The sequence below is a fragment of the Erpetoichthys calabaricus genome, chromosome 3, assembly GCF_900747795.2.
Source record: "Erpetoichthys calabaricus chromosome 3, fErpCal1.3, whole genome shotgun sequence".
NCBI classification, from domain to species: Eukaryota; Metazoa; Chordata; class Cladistia; order Polypteriformes; family Polypteridae; genus Erpetoichthys; species Erpetoichthys calabaricus.
Genome location: NC_041396.2, coordinates 49,698,400 through 49,725,518, shown reverse-complemented (window position 1 = coordinate 49,725,518; position 27,119 = coordinate 49,698,400). Strand labels below are relative to the sequence as shown.

Here is a 27,119-nt window from a genome sequence, read left to right as displayed (position 1 = left end):
AGACAGAGGCTGTGGGCTGAGGGAACGGGGAAGAGTGACATCAGGAGTAGAGAGCTGGGCTGGGCCCTTCTCACTGTCCTGTTACACTAATACACGGGCGAAACCGCGGGGGATGGCTAGTACAAAATAAATATAAACATAAGCATTCTGCTTCAGCAAGAGAAAATGAAAATATTTAGTAAATGTAAATGAGACATGGTCAGAATGGTTATTGGTCACAACATTCACACCATACACAAATTGTGTATTTTTATTTCACAAGTAATTCTATATTAGTATAAAAGAGGGAATAATAAAAGCCTTTTTTGCCTTTAAAGTGCAGCAGGATTTTAATGTTTTAATAAGTAAAATCATATTGAATTTTTAAATAATATGCACCCACAATTCTATTCTGAAATTCAAGCTCTTAAAGCACTTCTTAAAAGTGTAACTACAATCACAACAGCTTCTTTCTCTCTCTTACACAGTGCGGCACTCTTCCTCTTTCACTCTGCTGCTCTTATTTTTGCTCCCTAGTATACCACCCAGTAATTCTTCATGTACCACTTGTTGAAAACCACTGGTTTAGAACATTCACCTCCACTTGATGCACCCTAAATCAACAAGTCACGTATTGCAAAATTAATTATTTTTCATGTTAAAGGTGCACTCTCCCAAAAAGTTTTTTTTTTATGTTACTTACTCTATGTAGACTATAGTCATGCCTCAGAAAAAAAAATTAATCCCATCTTTTCCTGTAGAATGGAAATTAAAAATGTTATAATATAATACAGCTCAATAGTGACCAATGCTGTACAACAGCAAAAGAGGTGAAAACTCCCAGTGAGAGGAAAAAAATCTCATATTGCTCAATTCATTTTTGTTGAATACATGTAAAACACAGGCATTTTTTGCTAAAAAACTTTTAAATGCATACTTCAGAAAAATCAGCACACATCATAAACAGGAAATGCATTTCCACACTACTGCATTTCTGAACTGAAGACAGCACTCTTCACCAATGAAGGAGCGGAAAAGGAAGATCTTACAGTCAAAAGTGTGTATGTTAAGTAAGCTTAAAAAGGGCTGGATTAAAATAAAAGGTGTAACTGAACAAAATACTAGTCTGTAAAAACACTAAGTGAGGAGAACTCTTGAATAATTCTGTTAGGGATACACTAGACTTTCACAATAAAACTCTTCAAAAAATACAACTGCCTGCAGTTACAAATATTATTTTTCTTTTCCTGACACTTGTATTTTATCTTAATTTGTGCAGACTCAAGTCTCACTGTAGTCAATTCCCATCATGCCTCATTTAGAAAGCAAACAAATTACTGGATGAATAATGCAGTCAATTAATTAATCACTTGATTCTTAAAGAAGAAACACCAAGTGCAGACAACCATATTAAAAAAAAACAAAAGTTCAGAAAACATTTTACCAAATATTTCATCCTTTTAAAGACATCAGCCATCCCGCATAGTCATTTTTTCATTCCTACCTTTTGGATATTTGACAGGACTTTTGGCAATCAAATAAAAATATTCAGGGACAGTTTATATATTGTAATTAGCGTCCAGGAAGCAGAGAAGACAATGTTAAAATTTGGAGTCCCACCCTGGTAACCCCATTTACTTTTTAACTTAAAAGGAAAGAAAAAAAAACATTTAACAGAAGCAGATCCAACAATCATGAACACAGGCTTCAACAGAGCTGAAATGATTTTAACTGAAATCTCATAACATATATCTCATATGTAACCCATAAGCTCCTCCATCCTCCGTGGTGCTCACAAGACAATGTCACCCTCCTTGGGTTCCTTGGGCGACTTTCTTAATGACCTTACTGTCAGGCTTGGTTGTCCTCATTGGGCATGCTTTTTAGACTGTGGGAAAAGGAGAGCAGACCATACATGACAGGGTCTCCTCTTGCCTGGGAAAGGAACTGCTTACCTTGGCTAAGTTGATAGGGAAGCCCTATGATGCACATGTGTGACTATATATATATATATATATATAATATATAATATATATATATATATATTTATATATTATATATATATATACAGTGGTGTGAAAAACTATTTGCCCCCTTCCTGATTTCTTATTCTTTTGCATGTTTGTCACACAAAATGTTTCTGATCATCAAACACATTTAACCATTAGTCAAATATAACACAAGTAAACACAAAATGCAGTTTTTAAAATGATGGTTTTTATTATTTAGGGAGAAAAAAAAATCCAAACCTACATGGCCCTGTGTGAAAAAGTAATTGCCCCCTTGTTAAAAAATAACCTAACTGTGGTGTATCACACCTGAGTTCAATTTCCGTAGCCACCCCCAGGCCTGATTACTGCCACACCTGTTTCAATCAAGAAATCACTTAAATAGGAGCTGCCTGACACAGAGAAGTAGACCAAAAGCACCTCAAAAGCTAGACATCATGCCAAGATCCAAAGAAATTCAGGAACAAATGAGAACAGAAGTAATTGAGATCTATCAGTCTGGTAAAGGTTATAAAGCCATTTCTAAAGCTTTGGGACTCCAGCGAACCACAGTGAGAGCCATTATCCACAAATGGCAAAAAACATGGAACAGTGGTGAACCTTCCCAGGAGTGGCCGGCCGACCAAAATTACCCCAAGAGCGCAGAGACGACTCATCCGAGAGGTCACAAAAGACCCAGGACAACGTCTAAAGAACTGCAGGCCTCACTTGCCTCAATTAAGGTCAGTGTTCACGACTCCACCATAAGAAAGAGACTGGGCAAAAACTGCCTGCATGGCAGATTTCCAAGACGCAAACCACTGTTAAGCAAAAAGAACATTAGGGCTCGTCTCAATTTTGCTAAGAAACATCTCAATGATTGCCAAGACTTTTGGGAAAATATCTTGTGGACTGATGAGTCAAAAGTTGAACTTTTTGGAAGGCAAATGTCCCGTTACATCTGGCGTAAAAGGAACACAGCATTTCAGAAAAAGAACATCATACCAACAGTAAAATATGGTGGTGGTAGTGTGATGGTCTTGGGTTGTTTTGCTGCTTCAGAACCTGGAAGGCTTGCTGTGATAGATGGAACCATGAATTCTACTGTCTACCAAAAAATCCTGAAGGAGAATGTCCGGCCATCTGTTCGTCAACTTCAAGCTGAAGCGATCTTGGGTGCTGCAACAGGACAATGACCCAAAACACACCAGCAAATCCACCTCTGAATGGCTGAAGAAAAACAAATGAAGACTTTGGAGTGGCCTAGTCAAAGTCCCTGACCTGAATCCAATTGAGATGCTATGGCATGACCTAAAAAGGCGGTTCATGCTAGAAAACCCCTCAAATAAAGCTGAATTACAACAATTTTGCAAAAGATGAGTGGGCCAAAATTTCCTCCAGAGCGCTGTAAAAGACTCATTGCAAGTTATCGCAAACGCTTGATTGCAGTTATTGCTGCTAAGGGTGGCCCAACCAGTTACTAGGGTCAGGGGGCAATTACTTTTTCACACAGGGCCATGTTGGTTTGGATTTTTTTTTTCTCCCTAAATAATAAAAACCACCATTTACAAACTGCATTTTGTGTTTACTTGTGTTATATTTGACTAATGGTTAAATGTGTTTGATGATCAGAAACATTTTGTGTGACAAACATGCAAAAGAATAAGAAATCAGAAAGGGGGCAAATAGTTTTTTAACACCACTGTATAATATATAATATATTTGCAGTTGGAGATCCACAAAGGGGAGAAAAAACGAATCACGTATCATAAAATAGTTTTTATTCCTGAGCTTTCAACCCCTATCAGGGGTCTTCATCAGAGGATAATGCTTAGACTTACAAGAATCAAAGGCAATATATAGCAGCACATTCAGGGGGGGGGGGTGTGCTGCTATATATTGCCTTTGATTCTTGTAAGTCTAAGCATTATCCTCTGATGAAGACCCCTGATAGGGGTTGAAAGCTCAGGAATAAAAACTATTTTATGATACGTGATTCGTTTTTTCTCCCTTTGTGGATCTCCAACTGCAAATATGCAAACCGTATCACAGACCTTCTCTTCCATTCATATATATATATATATATATATATATATATATTTATATTAATATATATATATATATATATATATATATATATATATATTATATATATATATATATGTAAATCTCGAGTTAGATTTGCATCCTGTAAGGATTGTACAATCTTTGGAGATACGTACTATAAGAATTATAGCCATGCTAAAACCAATGTTTCTCCATAGATATACAGGGTTAAAAAAATCATAGAACTTATAGTAATTCCTCTTTAGTCACTGGCAAAATACTCCCCTTCAGATACAATACCTTTGTCCCAGTACTTCTTCAATTCCTGGAAACACTTCCTGTACTCATATTTGGTAGCAAATCATCTTTCCTTCAGTCTCAATTTTCATTTTGGGAACAAAAAAAGTCATAGTAAGTGAGATTTAGAAAATACAGTAGGTGTGAAGTAACAACCACATTGAATTCAAAAACTCTTTGACAATGTGGTGTGTGTAGGTGTGCTGTCATGGTGCAGTGGCATGTGGAAGTGCATTATCTTGGGGCAAAATGCAGTTTTGGGTGCACAATTTCTCCGGACATACTTTTTCCAGATGCTTTTCCACAAATGGCTCAGCACTTCAGTGCAATGTTGCTTATTAACAGACCAGTCTATTCATACGGAAAAACTTTATTAAAAAGTTCTTTAAAAAAAAGAGATCATTGTTGTCTTGATGTTTTATAAGACCTGATATACTTTTTCATGTGCACAGCTGTAGAATAAATGTCAGAAATAAGCACTCGATCAACTCTGCATAATGCCACTTGGCAGACTGATTAACAAGATAGTAGGCATAAAATGCCTAGTGGCACAGCCGATAACTTCACCCTGCTTCCATCCTACTGACTCATTCCATGAATTTTTTTTGTCCCCCTCTCATAATTCTCCATGGAGATATCAAGATAAGAAATGTTGTATTAAAAAAAAAAGAATACATTTAGCTTGCATTTATTGTGGCTTTCACTTCCTTGTACAAACAATGAAAGGTCATGGAAAGAACAATATGATTACTTTATGATGTTTAAGTGGGGCCTTCAATTATAATATATATCCATCTTGAAAAAAGCAGGGGCATTTCTTTAAGACAAAGTGTGAGATAATTATCTTGGCATTCATGTTATGAAATTTAGGCCTCAAACACTCAAAAATAAAAGGAACAAGGCCTACTCTCAAAATGCCCAAGGGCTTCAAAATCTCTTAAAGGGAGAAGGGAACTGCCAAAACTCCTGGCCAAATAAGCAAACCTTTATATTTAACTTGATTTATAAAATTAAATGAAGACCAGTCAAAGTAACTGCTCAAAATCAAGATAAAAATAAAAAAAGAATAATTTTTCAAATAGTGAAGCTAATATAAAAATGCTAAATATAACAAAGAAAAACAAATTATCAAAGATAACAGGAAAAATAAATAAACAAAAGATTTAAAAATCTCTTAAAATCAAATCCACAAACCAAACGCAAAGACCATTAAACAATAGTTAACTTAAAACCCTGAGAAACAGAATAAAAATGGTCGAAGATCAATAACAGACATAGGGAAAAGAAATCAGAAAAGGCAAGAAAAGGAGAACTAATGTCTCAGCAAAAAGCCAAGGAAAACAAAAGATTATATATGACAGATGACCTGGGGTAGGCCCAGATCTTTAACAGAATGCTGAGATTCAGGACTGCGGTAACACCGAGAGTCACTATGGGGAGCACCAGGAAGATGGCCACAGAAGTTCTAGAGGACTCTGGAAGTAGTTAACCCAGAAGTGTCCTCTGACCAGAAGATTGAACCATCCTGTTGCCAGAGTTCCAAGGAGCATAGATTCAGAGAGAATGATCTATCAAGCACTCGAGTGGTACAAGTAGAACATAACAGGATGATGAGAGAATCAGCTGGAGCAAGTAGAAAGAGACAGAGTTAAAAGGAGTTATCTTCTAGGCAGGCAGGCAGGTACCTCTCCCATCACAAAGGGACAAACCTACATAATCAGGTTTTTTTTTAATTGCAGTTTTGCTTATTTTCTATATTTTTGTTTCCAATACTCTGTATCTATTGTAATCATGGTTTTGGATTTTTTGTACATTTATTAGCCTACTTATTTTTTTTATTTTTACACTATTTTGTCTTTTTTTTAATGAGATCATTTTATACTGTTCATTTGATGGTTGCTGACCTTTTATGGCTATTTCAGCATGGCTTTGGTTAAAATATATAATCACTATGCCTGTAGTTGGTCTAATGAAATAAACAGTTGGATACAGAGAATGCTTATCTGCTTTTATGATGGTTTGTCTGACCATGCTTTTACTGTGCCATACTCCCTTCTCCTACTCGTGCTTTTTCTTTTTTGGCTGTGGCAGTGTTCCCCCAATGAGTTGTTTGCTAATTAGCAAATGCATGTAACCACATGCTGATTTTACGTATTTTAGCTTTTCATCACCGAATCATCCATTTTTGAAGGAATCCAGGACAATGTTGGCCAATAATTGGATAGTACAGATTAATAACATTTAGTTCAATAATTCAGATTGAATGAATCTATAGGATAGGTGGTGGGGTTCATTTAAGAAATCAATACTGGAATTTCCTTTTCTGACATTAAATTAAAATTACCATGACTGTCTGTACAAGGTGTGACATTTTGTTGCCCCCTAGTAATAGATATAGATCTAGTCTTATGCTTTTAAGCTAATTATTTTTAAAAATAAACTCATTACTACTATTATTATATATAACTAGGCCAGACAGTTCCATTTAATTTGTCACATTATATGTTGCTCCAAATAAAAATCTGAAAATTGGCTTCACGGGTGATGACCTGGTCTCTCAGCTCTTCACTGTATGGAGGGCATTTTTTTCATTTTTCCCTTTATGCACTTGGGATTGTTTGGGGACTCTGCTATTGGGTATGCTTTTATACTGCTAAATGGAGTCCATGCAGACTGGCTAACTTAGCTTCTGTTCTGCATTTATGCTCTTATTTATATTGAGGCGTATTGCATCAGCACACTTTAATTAGTGTTGTTTTGGCAATGATTTCTTTATTAAAAAAAATCCTATTTTACCTGAGAGGTGTAGCTATTTATAAACCGACTTATAATACATTACTGTTATAGCTAAAGTTTAAGGTTTTCAAAAAATTAACAAACCTTGGTTATTATGAAGGTGATAGATAATTTTAGCAGAACAAAAGAAGTCAAATACTGATATGAAATGTTTTAATTAATATGAGTCACAATTATGTCTTTAATTTTAACAATATGAGTGACAATCCTCTTTAATAAAACCCCTGTGTGCGTCCAGTGTCCATGTGTGTGTGTCTTCTGGTGAAGTGCGCATGCGCGGGGTACGGTGCGATGCTTCAAAGCAGATACTTCAAAGGCCGCCTGACACGTCACACAAGACAGAGAGGGCAGGACCTATAAAATATCACGCGGCCGATCCAATCGGATTTCTGGAAATGAGGTAAGACTTAAAACAAAAGGCACGAAAAATCCAGTTGGGTACTGAGATGCGGAGACCAGCTTCCCCTAAGAGGAGGAATTAGTGTTTGTGGTTGTGCAAGTGTTCACTCTGAGGATGTCAGATTTGGGATTAAGAAGCCTGTCCCGGTAAAGTGTGAAGTGTCAGTCGTTGAAGGGGTTTTCCTAAATATATGAATTTTCATGATATTACAATAGGATGACTTTTAAAAGTAGATTTATTTTCACGCACATAAAATCCATTGCTGGAGAGATGCCACACATACAATAATCAGCTGCACGCCAGCACAGATTAAAATACTTTCTGGGGAAGTGCACAGTACTTGCTGGAGAGACGCCACAAGCACGATTATCAACTACACGCCACACATTACATCAGTTGCTGGGGAGAATCTGCTGATTGCCCACTGTTGTGACAGAAAATTAAACACATATTACGGAACATCAAAGCCAGTATTACTGTCAGAGAAAATTACAGGCATTTTACGGAAATACAAACCAGTATTACTGCAAGAGAAAATTAAAGGCACACAATACAGTGACGCATATTACAGCCACATACAAGCCAGTATTACTGTAACAGAAAATATTACGGACGTACAAGCCTATATTACTGTGACTATCTACTAACAACATGCCACCCAAAAAAGAAGAAAAAGATAATGAGCGTCAGAAAAACGCTAAAAGAGAAAGACTCAGAAGAGCAAACAGATCTATAGAGGAACAGGAAAATGAGCGTAAAGAAAATTCTCAAAGAGAATGCATTACTGTTCTAGCGCCCATTATTGTAACGGGCTTAATGTCTAGTTAAATTAATAAAATGAGAGTTTATTGAACCTTTAAAAAAAAAACTCCATATGGCATTCAGAGAAAATGAACAAGCCATTCAGATAAAGGCCATTGTCTATTTACTAATTGAGCCCTTGGTTGGAACAACTGTGTTAAGATCGACGGCCATACGGAGTCCACGGACCTGAAATTAAGAACCATGTCTTTTTGGATGAAGGTATTTTTTACAAGATTTTTCACTGGGGTATTCAGCATATTCCATGACCCTCAATTTGATTAAGCAGGTTCTGAATTAGAGGGAGTTTTGCAACTGAATCTTATATACCCTGTGAGTGACATTTTCTTTTTCAGGGTATTTATTAACCAGGGGCCACTACCTTCTGTTGATTGAACTAGTATTTTTGGCTTAGTTTTTTCTTTTTAAATTCTGGATCACACAACTTGTTTTCACTTATAAAAAGGTAACAAATGTGCATTAAAATCATTACTAAGAAACAACTTTTATCTTATTTTATTTTGGTGCTACATCTTCATTTACTTGATTGTGTAGATGTTTCTCTTAATGAGTGTAAAGTAGAAGTCAAAGATCAATGAGCAGAGAAAAGAGAACTTAAACTAAGTAACAACATGTCCCAGAGAGCACACATTTGCTACTTATTACAGTTTAAATACATATAAAATGGATAACAAAATGTTAATGAACAATTTCATGAGTGAAAGTTATCTGTTTTATAATAGATACACATAAGCATATTTTAAAAAAATTCAAATGCTGCCCTTCTCTGTGTTTCTGAGGCTAGAACATGATTAAAAACAAATCGATTAATTAATAAAAAGAAAATAATTAGCACTGATTAAGACTCTGGCTGAAGCAAAAACCTATTACCACTGAGGACCAGGACAGAAATGTTCTTGTTTTATGTTCAAATTATTTAACATGATGATGATGGTACAATTAGAAATTACAATTTCACCAGCAGAGGGCACTGTTAACAGAAAAAGGCAATTTTTATTTCTTGTGTAATATACTCTTATTCAGGTTAAACAACCAGACTTATTTTATAAAGTGTCATAGATCTTTTTAAATAAAAATATGTATCTTTATTATTAATAATTAAGTAAATGTGCTCTGTTCTAGCATGTTTTATAGCTACAGACTCTGAAATATCACAAATATCAATGTTTCATTAACCATCTTAGTTACTGTATTTGTTTACTCAGCCAATAACACCTAGCTGTCCCAATGTATCACTGATAATCAAAGTTAATTCTGAAGTGTATTACATGCTCATATGTATTCATCCACTTACTTTTTGAACCCACTTGTCCAAATCAGGATCTTAGGGACACCACACATTTTGGCAGGACTGATACTAAGTTTTTAAACTGTTACCTATACAGTTGATAATTTATAATGCTGACACAATACTAGATTTCCTCACAATGCACAACACCAACTTCCCATTCAATAATAAACAGGAAAGGACCACTTACTGGGCATGACTTTTTGAATTGAAAACTCACCTCTCTACCTATTATTTGGTCAGGAGTCCTGTCTTCAGTTCAAAAAGTCATTCACATGAGGCTTTAGTTTCCTGAATATGATGTGCATTAATAATTCCAGAATTATATGTTGTAGGCACCAGAAGGGCTGGACCGGAAGTATAGCCAGAAGAGGGGATGGTTCCTAACCTGGATGGGAGGCTCCTAGAAGGCAGACAGGCATCCTGATCAGGGAAGAGAGAGGAAGCAGACCCAGAAAAGATGGCCAGAACAGAGAGACGAACAGTCCACCAGAACTGGAAGAGCTTGCTGAGGACTTTGTATTCCCCCCCAGACGCTAGGCGGCAGCAGCCCTCCATGAAGACGCCCATTCAGGAACCAGCAGGGAATGCTGGGAGATGTAGTCCAGCAATACAGCCCTGCTGGGGAACATGGGTATTGCAAGGGGGCACTGTAGGGAGATCCATCCATCCATTATCCAATCCGTTATATCCTAACTACAGGGTCACGGGGGTCTGCTGGAGCCAATCCCAGCCAACAAGGGTGCAAGGCAGGAATCAAACCCCGGGCAGGGCGCCAGCCCACCGCAGCTATAGGGAGATGTGCTCCTCAATTTATGGGACTTTGGGGTGACCCGGAAGTACTTCTATCAGGCAATTGCCCTGGCACTGGAAGTACTCCCAGGTCTTTAATAAAAGGGACCACAATTTCTTACCCAGGAACTGGGAGGACATAGGGCAACATTCAACTGGAGTAGGGCAGTGCGGTGGTAAGTAGAAGTGAGCTATTGAGGAGAGAAAACCTGTCTATTGTGTGCTTTTGTTACTTTGTGGAGGTGAATTTAATAAACCTTCCATTATTTGAACCTGAGACAGTGTTTGTCTTAGGGTTTGGGACATGCTGACACCCCTAGGTTCCATCACAATGTTTAAAATTATTTTAACAAAAAAGCACGTTTTGAGAATACGACTGGATAAATGACATGTAGATTACGCAGCACAAGTAACGTGAGATTTGTATTTCTTTTCTACATGAACATTTTTTACATTTTTGCCATTGTACTGCACTGGGGCCTCATGTATAACACCGTGCGTAGAACTCACACTATAACATGGTGTAAGCACAATAGCGGGAATGTGCGTACGCACAGAAAAATCTAGATACATAAATCTGTGCGTACGCAAACTTCTACGTTCTTCTGCCACATAAATCCCAGTCAGTGTGAAAAGTAATGCACATGCACGCGCCTGCTGTGCCGCCCCAACTCCTCCCAGAATTACGCCTCTTTGATATGCAATCAATATAAATAGCCCTTAAGCTCAGCCTTCTGTGAAAAAGACAATGGGAAAAGCATGGGGAAAATAGAAGAATTTCAGCGAATTACCAAGTGGAGGCAAAGAAAAACGTACTATTTGTTGGTTTAAACAGTGGTATAAACAACAAAAGGAAGTTGATCGAGTGACAGAGTGTAGGAGAAACTCGAAAGCTGAAGTTCACAAAGTTGCACAGTACCCGAAATAAAAAAAGTTGTCAGATATCAAAGTCGCCGTGAAAAGGCGAGTCGTAGCCCACCGTCTGAGTGTCATATGAAAGCTCATTAGGCTACAGACAAAAAAAAAAATAGGCACACAGTGGGGAAAAAAAGCACGAAATGTCAACTTTAATCTCAAAACTTCCACTTTAATCACGTAGTTTATTTTGTCATTAAAGTAGAAATCATAAACTTCATCTTAAAATCATTTTAATTTACTAGTTTCTCAAATCCCATCGTAACTAAGTAGAACGTTAAATGCTTTGTTTTGTATTTGGTCTTCTATGTGCTCTATGTGTGTGAATCACTACATGCTTCCGGGCTTTCTCTTCCTCCGACAGGACACAGAATCCATTACATTTGTGATATTACAGCTCTCTGAATAATTAAAATACTGAGATGTATACGTGATATCATTTTCATGATGATAGGAGTTTAATCATGTTATTAAACATGGTACAGTGATTGTTCATGCTGCACCATGCGTGACCTTCAATGAAATACTTTATTGTAGCAATACTGTCTCTTTCAAACGTACTAACACCTAATTCCTGTCCTTACTTTTCTTTCTCTAAATACCCAATCACCACACAATCAGCTCTGTAATAGACGTTAAGCCATCTGTAAGCTTAGAACGCCGATTCTTCAAAACTTTAAGGAAAATTGAAATATCTTCGTAGTACGTGTTTAATTATTCTATCCATCTATCCTTCCAGTGTTGCGCCAGCACAAGCAAGAATACAGCGCGAGGCAGGAACAATCCGTGAACGGAGCGCAAGCTCCTAGCTAGCACTGTGGCACTGTGTCCTGGCATGTTTAATTATTAACAAAATAGATTATTTAAATGAAGTTAAAGTTTTATCTGTATAATATAATAAACATATTTTGCTGCATTTCATCTTAAAAATGATATCGTCATCATATGTAAATACGCGCTTTATAAAGTGGCTCAGGTTGTGCAATATTATAGCTGTATCGCAAGTATACAGTGAGGTAATTGTACTGATAAGTACAAACAGTTCTATAAGGAGCACTTGATGGACTGATTGAGTGCGTTATAGTTCTTGGGATGAAACTGTTTCTAATCCGTGAGGTCCGTACAGGAAAGGCTTTGAAACTTTTGCCGTGTGAGAGCGGTTCAATAGACAGCATGGCTGAGGCAGCATGTGCTTGATGCTGTATACTGATAATTCTATTTCTTAGCTTCTGTAGATCTTTGATTCCCCCACTCAGATACAGTGATATAAATACTCTGAGTGGTGCAGTGAGAGTAATATTTGAAAAAGATGATCCGCTGTGGCAATCCCTAACGGGAGCAGCTGAAAGAAGAAGAAGAAGAAGGCGCAGTGAGAGTAACAACATTAAAAGCACCTATTGTATTTAGAATAGTTTGGCCATTACGTGGACCATTATATTGTTACTGGTTAATTACAATCAGATGCATTAAACTAATAAACAATATGCGGTTAATTTCAGTGTATTTATAGAGCCGCGTCAAGGAGGTGGATCTGAAAAAGAAAGAGTAACCAAACAGTAACAGTAGAACTGCTTTGACGCTGGGTGCCGCCAGTCTGCAAAACCGAGCGGAGAACTTCCGTACGCCAGAGTATGAGGTACCATAGAAATGTGCGTGGCTTTACGTCAAGTTTAGGTTTTATACATCGCGATTTGAGTGTGGAAAACATTTGTATGCAACATTTTTGTGCGTACGCACCATTTACACATGAGCCCTGTGGTCATTATTGGCTTGTTATTATATTATACATTTTTTTCTCAGCAATCTACAGAAAAACATGAGATCAAAAAATTTCTCACCCACCACTACAATTTACATGAGGTAAGTAACATATAAAAAAAAATAAGCTGTAGGTGAAGTATTTCTTTAACAAGAATAGAGCAAAACAGTTACTTCAGTGCAGGTCATCATTTCACCATGCACGGCTCCTTAATTTGGCATATTGGGAATCCAATTGGGGAGATTAAAGTTTGAAAGAAATCCACTGCTGTGTACAAAGCACATATACATTTACTAAACTTCTCCTCAAATTCAGAAATGTACTGGAAATTTATAATACTGCTGAAAACAACCAGAACCAAGCTACTTAATTTAGTGCTTCATATCAACAATGATGATCATTATCTATGAGAGGTTTTTAATGGGAAGTGAGCCTACCTGGGAAGCAAGATGTACAGCTTTAGGCTATTTTAAGATTTTTCAGCATAGTCTCCCTGAAAGTGAATGCACTTCTCCCACCAGTGTTACAAACTCTGGGTGTCCTCAGATAAAAATGAAACATCTCATGAGTCACAACATTGCACCTCACCATCAATGACACCAACATATGTGTCAAAATGACCACCACTCAGGTGTTTTATCATCTCGGGAAAAGAGGAAGAAGTCAGAAGGCACCACATCTGGTGAATAAGGACAGTGGGGCAACAATTCAAAGTTGTATTCTTGCAATTTTTCCACTATCACATGCACTCTGCATGGTGGAGCAAGATGACTCTGAGGGATGACTTTTCAGGACTTGTTTCAACAATGGTGGCACAAGAAATAGTTGCTGGGTTGAAAGGCGGTTAGAAATAACTAACAAGGTCTGGTCTAATTCAGAAAAAATTTTTACATACCTGATGTTACTTCTTCATAGTTAGGCTCACTTCCCATCAGTCACCCCTCAAAATTAAAAAGTAAGTTTGGATGAAAACCCACAGCCAGAGACAGGATTGAGTTTGGTAAGCACAGCATTAAATGGGTCAAATAATAAGAAATTCCCATTCTGTCCAGTCTGGTTTTGTCTGTCATTGACTGCAACGGATGCAGATGAGCATCTTCAAATGTTGTGGTCCAAAATAAGAGAGCTGGAACAGAATGGATTAACAATGTTTAGGTGAGTGAGGAATGAGGTGAATTAATACTAATTATGGAAGCTGTAGTAGGAAGGATTATATTTTTTGTGTAACCCAAGTGGTCTTCTTTCTTTTAAAGGAAGGTTCAAGACTATTTTGCTTAGTGCATTTGATTTGCAGTATACTGATGTTGTGATAGCAGAAACATTTATTAATCATACTCAAACTATACTATGTGACAAAAGAAACAGTTACACACAGAAACCATTGTTTAATTGAAAACTTTCATACAGAGGTAGTGAGATGACTGCAAACTACTGGACTAGAAGTCCTGAGGTAAGACACACTTCAGCATCTTTAGTGATACGAGTTACTGTGCATTTTGTCACAGAGTCAAAAAAGGAACTGAATGTTGTAATGATACTCATTCAACCAAGTATTGTGCAGCTACAGTTCCAAGAAGGTAGTGGGAAATGAAAGATATGGCACAGGCTGAAGCTGACAGAATATTCCATACTGTACGTATATATGGGTGGTGATGTTATCTAGGGCTTCTCATTAACTGGTAGCTCTGTGTGTTGATTATTATCATTTTGGAAAATGGCAATAGCTACATCTGTTATGAAGGGTTGTATTTTGGATGAAAGTATCACCTCATTGTGAAAATGGAGTCAAGAACAAAATGCTATGTTCCTGTAGCCTGTCAGCTTTTGCTGACCACTTACATCATTTTCCAATTACAAGATCTTGGGTGGTGGCCCATTCTCAGTATATGCATACCATTGTTTTGCGTAAAGTCCCCTACAGTGCTGCAGCTTGGAACATACTTAATGCCTGAGAGAGTGGTGCCCATTTATATGCCAGGGTCATAGCCACTTGCCCATTCTTTCTTAAGACTGCAAACAAACAAACAGTTGAGTTTGGTAGAGTCTGAGTCATTGGTCTTCGAATAGTTAGGTAATCACAACAAATGGGCACTGAAAATGCTGTAGTTGGAAACAGCTGGAAATGAGGAAAGCTCTCACACCTATCTAGGAGGATCTGGGAGTGCCATATGAAAAACATCTTTAGAGAACCATTAATACTTTATAGTTTCAATGTAGATGTGGCAACCTTTATCCCTCAGTGCAGGTTTAACACCTTCTATTGACTTATCATCACTTCCAGCAACTTTAGCACTAGTGTTAAGCTCTAGGAACCTGAACAATTTGTACTGGCATTAAGGTTGCTATAAATCCTGATTCTCTTTTTGGGGTGATGACAACAAGATACACATATGGTGACAGTTGGGATAACAGTGTAATCAATATAATATTTTTAACCACCTCACTTACAGAAGATCTAGTATTGGGGCACCATCACCTATGATACCTTCTACTGCTTTAGTACTGCAATTTTGGGTCAACACACTAAAGACATATGGTTACCCATAACATATAACCTTTCATTACAGGCCTCTCTCATGCAACTTTCCAAAAGGGAAATGGTCTACCATAAGAGACTTCCATCCCCAGAGAACACCAACTGTATATTCCATTACAACCATTCTTTGTCTGTAATATATTCTGAGAAACCAACTACCATTCATTCCACACCCTCCATGGATCACTGCATCTTGGGTCAGAGGTTGCACAACAATGCACTGAAAATTCTACTTGACACTTTATAACATCTATGGTACTAAACATAGTGGATGGAATCGGAATAAGTGAAATTTGATTTTATTCCTCTCCATATGTAGTTCCATTCTTTAGCAGCAAATCATTTCTCTGTTCTTTATTTAGAATACAGTTTCACTTGCATTTTACCAGTTTGCCCAATATACTGAAAAATTCTGAAGCAAAAAGGTCTCTCAGATTTATCTATGTTAGTGTACTTAGTGTACTGAACTTTAGTCTGTACAAGACAGGATTAACGGGGCAGCTACTGAGTTGAACACAGCAATTTCTCAACTTGAGGTGGATTCTGGGATACTTGACATATGTACCAGATATATTATACACCTGATGTTTCACACAGGCAGGGGGTATTAGCTTGATTCTGATTCTTTAATAGTCTTGTGTCGATGGCAAGACTAGATGTCCATGCATTCTCTGCTTCTAACTGCAAAGGTACCCTTCTTGTGGACAGGGAAAGTTTGGCAATTTCAAACAAAGACACATCATTGCTTCTGTTCCTGGGTCTCTCTGTATCCTTTTATTTATTTTTTTCTTTCATTTAGTGATGCTGCTCATCGGATTAATTATTTAAAGGATTTGTACAACAATGTAGGCATGTTATAAAGTGTGATTTCATATTGGGGAATAACTGGCTTACAAAATAGGTGTGCGTATTCAGGGCTATGAAGTCAGATTTGGATTCATGGAGTCGGAGTCAGAAGCAATTATTGGGTTACTGCAGTCAAAATAAAAAAAATGTATTGACTCAGACTCCAGGTAAATGAAAATTGTAATATTATATGTTAAAATTTCCAATTCCAGATTTACTAATTCAAATGAACTATGTTTTCTTCCAGCCTTTTGATAAAAATGTAATCTCTTTCTTAAATCTGTAAGTTTTGTCTTTTGTTTAATGTTACTCAATGTTTGTAACTTCTTAATAAAAAAAACACAAAACCCAAACTTTAACAGGTTTAGGTGCTAAAAAGCAGCCTGATGATTCACACTGGCAGTGATAAATGCTTTATTTCCGGTATGTTTGTGTGCTTTAAGTCCACATAGTAAATACACTACCATTCAAAAGGTTGGGGTCACCCAGAAATGTTCATGTTTTTGACAGAAATTGATACCTTTTTATACCTACATATCGTTAGAACACTGAAGGAAGTGGTTCTGAAAAGGGAGCTTTGTGGCCATATGTGAATAATACATTAAAATCAGTCATTTCAAGGAGTAATAACCATTATGCACACTAGTAATGGCTTGGCTATATTTTAGAATCAATTCAATTATGTCTCAATAAAAAGGTATGAATTTTTATAAAAAACAATACAATTTCTGGAAGACCTCAAACTTTTAACCAGTACTGATTGGCTTAAATTACAAATAGTGGAGTCAAAGTTGGTGATACCATAACTCAAGGAGTCGGAGTCAGAGTCGATAGTTTTGCGTACCAACTCCCAGCCCAGTGTGTGTTGACAACAGAAGTACAGCCTGATGCATATAATATACATTTCCTTATTCTGTTTGTCTACTGATGACAAATATGTTCTGAGAGTTTTCATGCAAGAAAGAAACAAGTTTCAAGGTCAGGTAGCTTTGCTCACTAATTGTGTCACTGGATAGCATTGCTGCGTTGCATGTTGATTAGCATGTGCAAGTAAACATTTCACTGTACTCTGTAGAAATGACAGCACTGACCCTCTAAAGTTAGAATGGTTATATAATTCTATGCCACTATGTATATCAAATTGTATTGCCAGCCATTAATACTGAAGGCTAATTACTGTACATCTCCAATGTTTAGCCTATAATTTGTTCCATTGCTGTTTTTGGAGTCTTTACTTAGTCTGGTCTGTGCAAATCAGATCAATGCTTCTAAAACTATTAATGTTGTCATAGAATATATAAAGTATAGTTTAATATAATAAAATGAATTGATAAAGTAGAAATAAATAAAGCAGTCACATGTACATTTTGAGCTTTAAATAGAAATTAGCAGACATGCTAAGCATTGGCCAGAATGCAGTGCCTTAGAGTTCTGTGCAAGTTATTTATATTGTATTTTTCAGAGCATTGTTAAGAAAATTAAATTAATTTTCTATCATCCTTAAATAGCTTTATCAGATTATCCACTCATTGGTTCTTCAATTTTCCTTACCTGCTTTGTCTAATTGAGAGTCACATCAGTTCAGAAAATGTGAAGGATATGTTCGGAGCATGCAGCTTAAAAGTGAACATCCTTCAATTTTCTTAACCTTTTTTTATTATAAGTTGAGTGTGTGGAAACAGAGTCTATATGAATAAAAATCACAGCTTAAAAATGAACCATGAATTTTGCTCTTGTGGAAAAGTTAGTCTATGTTCTTAAAAACCAAAATGAGCTAAAACTATTTCAAAAAGAATAAATTTCCAAGTAGTAAAAAAAAATGCACTTCAACTATAATATAGAGACTAGAAAGAGGAAAGAAGTGTCTTGTTCTGTATTGCTGAACACATAAATATTGCAAAATAAGGAAAACATACAAAGACTCTCAAAGTTATGCAACAAAAGAGGTTAGGAGCACACGCTGATACAGCGCATTGCTGCACCCACCACATGACAAACCAACTCAGGTTTCCAGATTAGGACCCGAGTACAGCCATGCAATGGGTGACACCTCAGCACCACACTAGTTCAAATGGAACTCAGGTTTTTCCCTGCAGGTTGGAGGGCTACATGCAGGGCTGGATGTACATTAACGTCATACCCAGGACAGAGCAATTGCAGGTTAAGGGCCTTGCTCAAGGGCCCAACAAAGCAGAGTCACTTTTGGTGTTTATGGGATCTGAACTGGCAACCTTATGATTACCAGTACAGATCCCTAGCCTCAGAGCCACCACTCCACCCCACTAACAGAAGAGGAGAGTAGAGCTGCAAAAACTAGTGACTCAGTGTTGGGGTGCAAACAAAAGAGATTGATGAGGGATAACAGTACAGGAGGTCCTCATTTTGACGTCTTCCGTTGCATGCTAAATGATCGCCCGCATACGGCATTACTTGGCAGTGTTTTCTTCACTTTACCAATTTCCCTTTGGATGCTAATTTACATAATAATTCATCTCGACTGGAGGCTATATTTAAACATTACATCAGGGATTGTGTTGTTGTTTTTTTAAATCATCTATATAGCAAAAGATATTAGGAAATTCTTTTTTGCCTCTGCTTCCTATATAACCCATGCTCATAATTTTTTGTTTGGACTGAACTTCATAACGCTAAGTTTTTTACTGCTCCCTATTACAAAAACCTGAACCAAAATAAGTAAAAATTCTCAGTAGTCGAACATTTTCGTTATTTGCCCTTAATCTCCTCAAAGCTGATCATGAAAATCCTATATTTTGACTTAAATGTGCTCCTCTTGGTCACATTATAAAAGCCACCTTTGCCCTCTGTTCTTTTTTGCTCTTTAAAGTGTTTTAAGTAAAAATATGGAGACCAATCTGCCACTTTGTTAAGAAATGCTCCAGTATTTATTTACTTCTTGTGTTTAAAAAAGAAAGCAAAACTAGTGCATTTATTTTGAATTCTTTACTAACCGTATAGATACTCAGGTGGCTTGTTATAAAACAAATGGTCTCACAAATCCATAGTCTCCAAAATGTGACTGACAAATCACTGACAATGCAAGCAGGCATGAAGTTTTGAGCGCATGTCAGCACTGGACTGCTTAGGAACTGAGCTAGCCTAAAAATGCATAATAACTTATGACACACAGAACATACTAAGAACAACTATGTTAATTTTGTTTCAGTTTTGGTGAGATGGAAGGCATTACGACAAAGACAAATCATCCATCTAGAAATTCCTGTTCAGGATTAATTCTTCTGGATCCTAATATAGCAAAACCAGGTACAAGGCGTAAACCTGTTCTAGAAATGGCACCAGTCCATCTCAGCCACCCTCGCAGTCCCACACTCACTCACACAGTGTTCACAGGTCCAAAGATTTCCCACCCAATTGGGCTATTTTTCATCAGTGTCTGCAGTCAAAAATGGACTTTGATGGGTTGCATTTTTTGGGTTTATTTTTTTTTAAAACAATGCAGTATTTTGAGGCTATGTTTTAGATAGATAGATAGATAGATAGATAGATAGATAGATAGATAGATAGATAGATAGATAGATAGATAGATAGATAGATAGATAGATAGATAGATAGATAGATAGATAGATACTTTATTAATCCCAAGGGTAAATTCACAAAACAAAGCAGTTTTTCATCCATTTGGCACCCCTTCCCCTGGTATTCACACTTGTGAATGTAATTTATGTAATTTATTTTTGCAAATATCTCCTAGCCAAACCTTGCCCATTGTGTGATGCTAAAGGGGGCGAACTCCATATGGGCCTTGATGGTGTGTACCTAATCTCCTTGCTCTCCATGCCCATACGCTCTTCAGTTTGTCATTTTACCTTCCTTGGGTATTAGGCTGTTTTTTGGATAAATTTGCTATTTGTAAGCTGACCTTGGACTATAATTTTTTAAGAACCTGACAACCCTGCACTCACACCATGCCAATTCAAAGCTGGCAGTAAGCCTAGCAATCACAGGGCGTGTACGGTATGTTGACACAATCATGCTGATCTAAAGGAAGAGTCTCAGTCATATCTTGTAAATTCCAATTGGAAGAGTCTCAATCATATTCGGTAAATTCCAGTAGCTAATATTGACTGAACAGTTGTCCTTCAGGTTATCTGGCTCAAACCACAAAGCTTGAGAGTTTCTCACTGAAATTACAGATCTTGTCATTTTATCCCATTGTTCCTTGTCATGAGTCTTCAAATTATTCTCAACAATAACTCTGCAGCAATCAAACCTCCATTCAATCAGAGCCAAAACATTGCCAGAGGTCAACCCAGCCTCTTCATTTCAGATGTGGAAGTACTGTCCTTTATTACATCTCTGATAGGTTATTGCAGGCCTTGTTTCAATTATCTTCCTGCACAAAGTATTACAGCAGTTTCAAAATAGTGCTGCAAGAGTTCTGACCACATCATCTTTCAACTGACTTGGCTATGCTATGCAGAAATATTTCAAAACTGTATGTAAAAAAGCTGTAAATTCCAGCATTGTAAAATAACAGTGGCTCCTACTAAATCAGGCATGTGAGGCTTTCAGCACTGGCCTTGAGAGAATCTCAAAACCCAGCTACACAACTTCCATTGGTGCCAGTGTTTCCAGCTCTTTTGAATTCTCCTTAAATCTACTGCAGTGTTCAAACTGTGTATGAAGACCCATCTCCTTATTGAATGTCATGATTTTAAGAACAGTGTTACTGAGTATTCTAACACTGATACTGCTAGGCTGTCAATTAATCTTTATCAGAATCTCACTTCACTTTGCAGTTGCACTTTTTGCATTCATTTTCTGGACTCAACCTTTCTATTACAATGTTGGGGAAGTCAAAGTGGATGCACACACCCTTTTTGGGGTGCCAGTGTATCACATGGCACACTTACAGTATGCACCTACTCACATTCACTGACACTGGGTCAGCTTCAAGCTGTCAGTGGATGTAAGTGAATGTGGGAAAACTGGAGTATCAGGAGAACACCCATAAGGACAAGAAATTGAAACTGAGTCTCTGGAACTCTGGTGCCAGAGTGGTTCTTCAGAGAAATGCCACAGAGGAACCATTTTTGGTTCCTAAATGACCCATCCATATGAAGGTTCTAGAAAGAATTTTGACATTTTTAGATAAGTAACAGGCTGTTGTAACAAGTTGACTCCAATCAATCAAAAAGGTTTGGGGCAGCCACCCGTATAATATAATCCTGGCTGCAAAAGGTTAGTATTGAGTGAGTTGTTTACAAGACTGAGTCCAAAACAGAGCTGAATATACAGAGGTAAGATGGCAGTTTTAAAGGCTGAGGGAGGAAATGATGTCATCTATGCCGGAACCGGAAGTGACGTCATCAGAGGCACCAGAACCAGAAGTAACATCAGAGGCGCTGAAACCAGACGTGACATCATCAGAGGCCCACGGAACCTGGCAGGATTTCCCGGGAATGGTCTGCGAGGAACTAAGAGAGACAGTCAGCACACTCCGCCACCCCCGGTCTGAGGTAGTATTACCATCACTCAAGCTCTTTAGCTGCCTCCTAACCGCATGTGTGTGACACTCCATATCACAAATAACCATGAACAGATGACAACAGAGTTATGAAATAACAACAGGTTCTTCCAGCACCCTATAATTTTTTAATGTCACTTTACAGTTCTTTACTAGGTTGTGCGGTTCCTTGCAGCACCATTGCAAGACCAAGTACCATTTCATTCTAGAAAGAGATCTTTGCATAAAAAATTGGTTCTTTGTGTTTGAGAAACTTCCTCTGAAAAAAAATGAAATCTTTAATGTTTGATAGGCTTTCTAGGAGGACACTAACAGATTAAGAAAACCTGAGCATAATCTGGATTACTGCATGCAGCAAGAGTCCTCTTAAAATCATGAGCCATTGGCATTTCACAAATCTGTTACCATCTATTCATGGTTATTTACTGCATGGATCCTGTTGTGGATCTAAATAAACAAAGTTTTTTTTTATGGAACCTTCATGTGGATGGCTCTTTAGGGAACCAAAAATGTTTCCCCTATGGCATTGCTCTGAAGAACCACTTGGCACCTTTATTTTTAAGAGTGTGCATACAATAACCCAGGATAAATTCAGGTTTTCTTAATTAATCTTTTAGTGTCATGCTAGGCACCCTACCATAATGTGTTTCCACATATTAGGAAGTTTTTCAAAGCACAAGGAACCAACTGCATATACAAAGAACCTGAAATGACATGGTGCTTCCTTTAGCAATATTCTATGAGGAACTACACAACCCTGTAAAGAACCACCAATAGCCATTAAAGAAGCATCATTTTTAAGAGTATGTGTGACAGAAGCAGTAACCACTGTGCCACTGCTGCATCTGCTGGTTAAGTTATGAATGCTAATTCCAAAGCACTAATGTCTCATATAAGAGTTGGCCGGCCATCTTGACATGAGGGGAGAGCAATGGTCCCTTTTTCTAGAGTCTCAACACTTCCATGTAATTTGCCGTTTATTTATGTCAGGGAATTCCATTACCAATTTAGCCTGCCTTGCTGTCCTGTATTACTTATGTTCTATACTCATTTTGCTTTGTAAAGCGCCTTGAGATAGTGCTGTCACTATATAAAATGAGGATTGATCTGGACTGATTGATTCATTCATTTCCTTTCTGCACTAAAGGTTTTTCGGATGGCAAATACAGTACTTTAAAAACTGCTTCAGAATCACATCACCATTTTTTAGTACCTACCCTATATTTGAAGGTTTGTCAGGGATCATCAATCAAGCATTTGTCATCATAGCTTAACAGCCGAGTGAAAAGTACACTTTGCGCCGTCTGCTAGAAGCTTCAGCACACTTAACTCATTCTATCCAAAAGCCATAAAACTTCTGTTAGTTAGAATTTCAGGTACTGTACTTGTTCTTTCCACCGAGAAGACAGGTCTGTTGCAAAATGGAGTTTGCGAGTCAGTGTCATCTGTTTTTTTTTCTTGTAGCATTTAAAGTTGTATTTCGAGATATCTTTAAGCTCAACCAATTTTGTTTTTACTGTGTAACCGTTCATTTCGGTTAGACTAATCCTGAATTTTAGTCTTTTGCATTTTTTGTGCTAAACCCTAGGGCTTACTTACTTACTCTATCCCTAAAGTCAACTCTGCAAAGCTACTCCGTGGTATCCTCTGCGGTCCCGGTGAGCCAGTCTGTCCCGGTCGATCCTATACACCTGGAGGAAGAATTTAAAAAGACACCTTGCAGCCCGTCGAGTCCAAGATAGTCTGAAATTTCTTATTTCAAGGTTTGGACACGTCTCCCACAATTTTGTTTCGATAAAGCTCTGAAAGAATCGGGCTATTTAAATAGGTTATTTAGCAGAAGTGGTGAAGTGTGTGCTGGCCACAGATAAAGTGGAAGACTCAAAACCCGCTGAGCTGGTTACAGTTTTCCACAATCTGCCATCATATTTACCTTTGCATCTTATGATATACGGCGCATGAAAATGCTATTCTGATATGTTTATTAAGAAGGTTCTTATAAGTTTAAAACGCCTCTTTACGATCGCTTTACTTTTTTGTAGAAAGTTGTTACAGAAGAATACATTTCCGTTAGCTCATATCTGGTAATTAAAAAAGGTCTAAAATAACATCAAAGCCAGTCACCTTTCGACATTACAGTTCAAATTAAACCGGTCAAAGTGCATTACATTGCCAGGTGTTGCTGTTTAGGAGGGCGCATCGTTCTGCGCTTCAGTCCACTCGATCAGTTCTCTCCGAGAAAGGCATTTTCCAGCGCTTTGGAAAGCGGTCATGAAAGAATTGGAGGCGTTTTTCTGTCGGCGCATATTAAAATGAAATTTTGTTTGTTACCTTTAAGAGCAAATTGCACTACCTGATTTGACTAATATGCAAGTGCGGTCAGATGCTCTGAGACAGCCAAGTTCAACGTACGCACCGTTCAGCTCTCTGCAGACTGCAGGTACTCATTTCTTCTTACTTTCTCTCTTTTTTAATATGACTGGAAAGCACATTGTGACCGGGATGTATTTATTATGTGTATGTACCATCAGGATGGCTTTGGGCAATGGCAAGAGTGTAATTTTTTGAGAACGAACCCTTTGACGCCGGAGCTTGAAAGTTTAGCATCTTATCCCATATGTGCCCTAACGCTAAGACTGGCTGGCTGGCACGACCATGAATACTTTTGTGGATACCGAAAAGTCTCATCTGATCAGTGAGAAGAAAGCAAGAACCTACACCTTAAAACTGAAAAGGTAAAACTAAATCATTGAATTTCCATCTGATGCCGTGTATCTAAAAACAGCTATATTTAATTTTACACTGGAGAAGCACGGCGTTTAACAGCTAACAATTGCTGTACGGTTTTAAACATTGTTTTGTTAATTAGCATTGTGCAAAGAATGACTGTTTTCATTATTTCTATATTCAGCCGATTTCACAATAAAAAACACTGTGAATGGATCTATCTATCTATCTATCTATCTATCTATCTATCTATCTATCTATCTATCTATCTATCTATCTATCTATCTATCTATCTATCTATCTATCGTAAGCTGCGTATGATTGTAGCAAGCATTGTTTTTAATCTGATACAAAGAATATTTTAATATTTACATTTATAGAGAAGTGTGTTCTGTTAATACGATGCTATTGACAGTTTTTTTAATAATTCAAAAATGATACATATAAGAAGTAATGCAGGTTTTCTTAGAAGATTTTGAGGTAAAAAAATGTTTTAAGCAGGTGTTTTGATATTTTGTCGATAAGTAGGTATTTAATAAGGTGTAAAAGGTGCATTGTGCAATTTATGATTCTGTCTTCATAACCTAGTATATTCAGTTCATAATTTTCATTTTTGATAGCTGTGATGGAATTCACAAGAGCTGAAACACAGCCGATCAGTCCGCGATAGCATAAAGGCATTGACAAGTTTATTATTATACGGGCAGGGTGCTTACACATTTTTTATTGCCCCACCCATTGCGGACAATTCAACTTCAAGTGTAATAATAATAAAACACACTGTCATTTACTACAACAGACATCCACTTGAATTCCGTTAAACTCTAATGAAAAATAAATATTACTCACATTAATTAATTATATAAAAGCAATGCACAGTAGCTGCATCAAAAGTGAAATTCGCCTTCACCTGGGCAGTTTGTGTTTTAGGATTCTATGGGCCTTATTTGTAAACCTGCGTTTTCCTTTCCGTTTCTGGGCTGCTGACGTTTTCGGCGATTGAGCCTGTCTGAGAGTGTGTCTTGGCAGTGCCCAATATATACGACTACATACTAGAAGACACGTGTGAGAAAAGATCATTTAGCCTTTGGAGCCTAGCCAGCCGACTCTTGGTCCGTTAGTTGCGGTATAGAAAAGGAAGAAGACAATTAACTGTTATCCCTGGGGGAAGTGAGACTTCTGAAATAACCTATATAGTTAAAAAAAAAAAAAAAAGTAACGCTTGATTTCGGATTTAACAACAAAATCAATCCATCGTTTATGGAGAGCGAAGAAAATATTAAAATTTGGGAAAAATATGAAACTAAATTAGTATTAGATTGATAGCGCATTCGTATTACACATATTCCTCAAAGTTTTGCGCCATTTCTATGTCTATATTTTTTGTCGATACTTATTAATGATACAATGGACAGTACCGCTTCTTCTCAAGTATGTAAAAAATGCCCAAAAGGTGTACACCGAACCTATTAGATTTAGTAAGTTTAAAGTTTTAGTGCCTGATTATTCAAGGACTTTAAGAGCGAGTAGGTGCTTATGAAATTATACTGTAGTAATGCAGTACTGATTCTTCTTTCAAGTCAGGTAATTAAATAATTTTCCTAGTGATTTGTAGTAATGCACATTAACACAAAGTACACGTTAGTCCACTTATATAGGCAGCAAAAACGAGCTTTGCATTCCTCGACTATCAAAACAACAAAAAATAGACGCTATTAAAACGAGAGCGTATTTACTGCCATTCTTTCTTTCCCAGACACGTGCGTATTCAACGAATGTCACTTCATCTTGTGGTCATCCCCGAGATCACAGCGATTGATAGTCACGCGCATGAGCACTGCTGGTGTCACTCACTGAAGCCGGGCATTGCAACTGCGCACGTGCCTCCCTGAGCTCACAGCACCCCTGCCTCACTATTTGATACTTTTGAATGTTTAAGGTACAGCAAGGAAACCGAACATTTCTCCATGAGATGTGCTACAGTATATCATCTTAAAACTAGACAATGGTTTCGGTCATTTTTATCTATTTTACCGAGTTAAGCACATTTCCCGTTTATTTAAATTAAACTCAAATTATTATCACAAACATAAAAAAATACTCCAATTTAGAACTTTCTTTTTAAAATTCACCATTTGATTTCTTGTCGCTTTTAACTCATTTTTATTTTATGTAAATATCCTACAGTTTCATATTAAATGTATGTTTTAATATCTTTTTTATTTACTTTTTCGGAGGTTTCATTGGAACTTGTTTTTTAAAATATCGAACTATTCTCCCATTGACAAGAGGTGTCCATTTCTTACTAAGGTAGATAATAATACTGCAGAAGTACAACATATCCAACTAGTATACAACGAAACTGTCAAAGTGCATGGTTAAAAATGGTCACAATCCCTGAATTTTAAGTTCTGTTTAATTT

General features: G+C 37.2%; 4 protein-coding genes across 8 annotated transcripts in view; 2 read left to right on the top strand and 2 right to left on the bottom strand.

Annotated features, from left to right (window-relative positions):
* si:ch211-243j20.2 (uridine-cytidine kinase-like 1) overlaps nucleotides 1–27,119 on the bottom strand; it is a 242,853-nt gene that overhangs the window by 80,070 nt on the left and 135,664 nt on the right. The gene's annotated exons all lie outside the window — the stretch shown is intronic.
* The window catches only part of mpv17 (mitochondrial inner membrane protein MPV17), a 309,255-nt gene that overhangs the window by 220,066 nt on the left and 62,070 nt on the right, over nucleotides 1–27,119 (bottom strand). The window lies entirely within an intron of this gene.
* LOC127527285 (uncharacterized) overlaps nucleotides 1–27,119 on the top strand; it is a 193,446-nt gene that overhangs the window by 140,733 nt on the left and 25,594 nt on the right. The gene's annotated exons all lie outside the window — the stretch shown is intronic.
* Nucleotides 24,189–27,119, top strand: part of slc30a2 (solute carrier family 30 member 2) — a 293,279-nt gene continuing 290,348 nt past the window's right edge. The window contains exons 1-2 of the transcript XR_007934590.1: nucleotides 24,189–24,410; nucleotides 24,502–24,705. The gene's annotated coding sequence lies outside the window, so the exon portion shown is untranslated. The remainder of the gene's footprint in view (nucleotides 24,411–24,501; nucleotides 24,706–27,119) is intronic.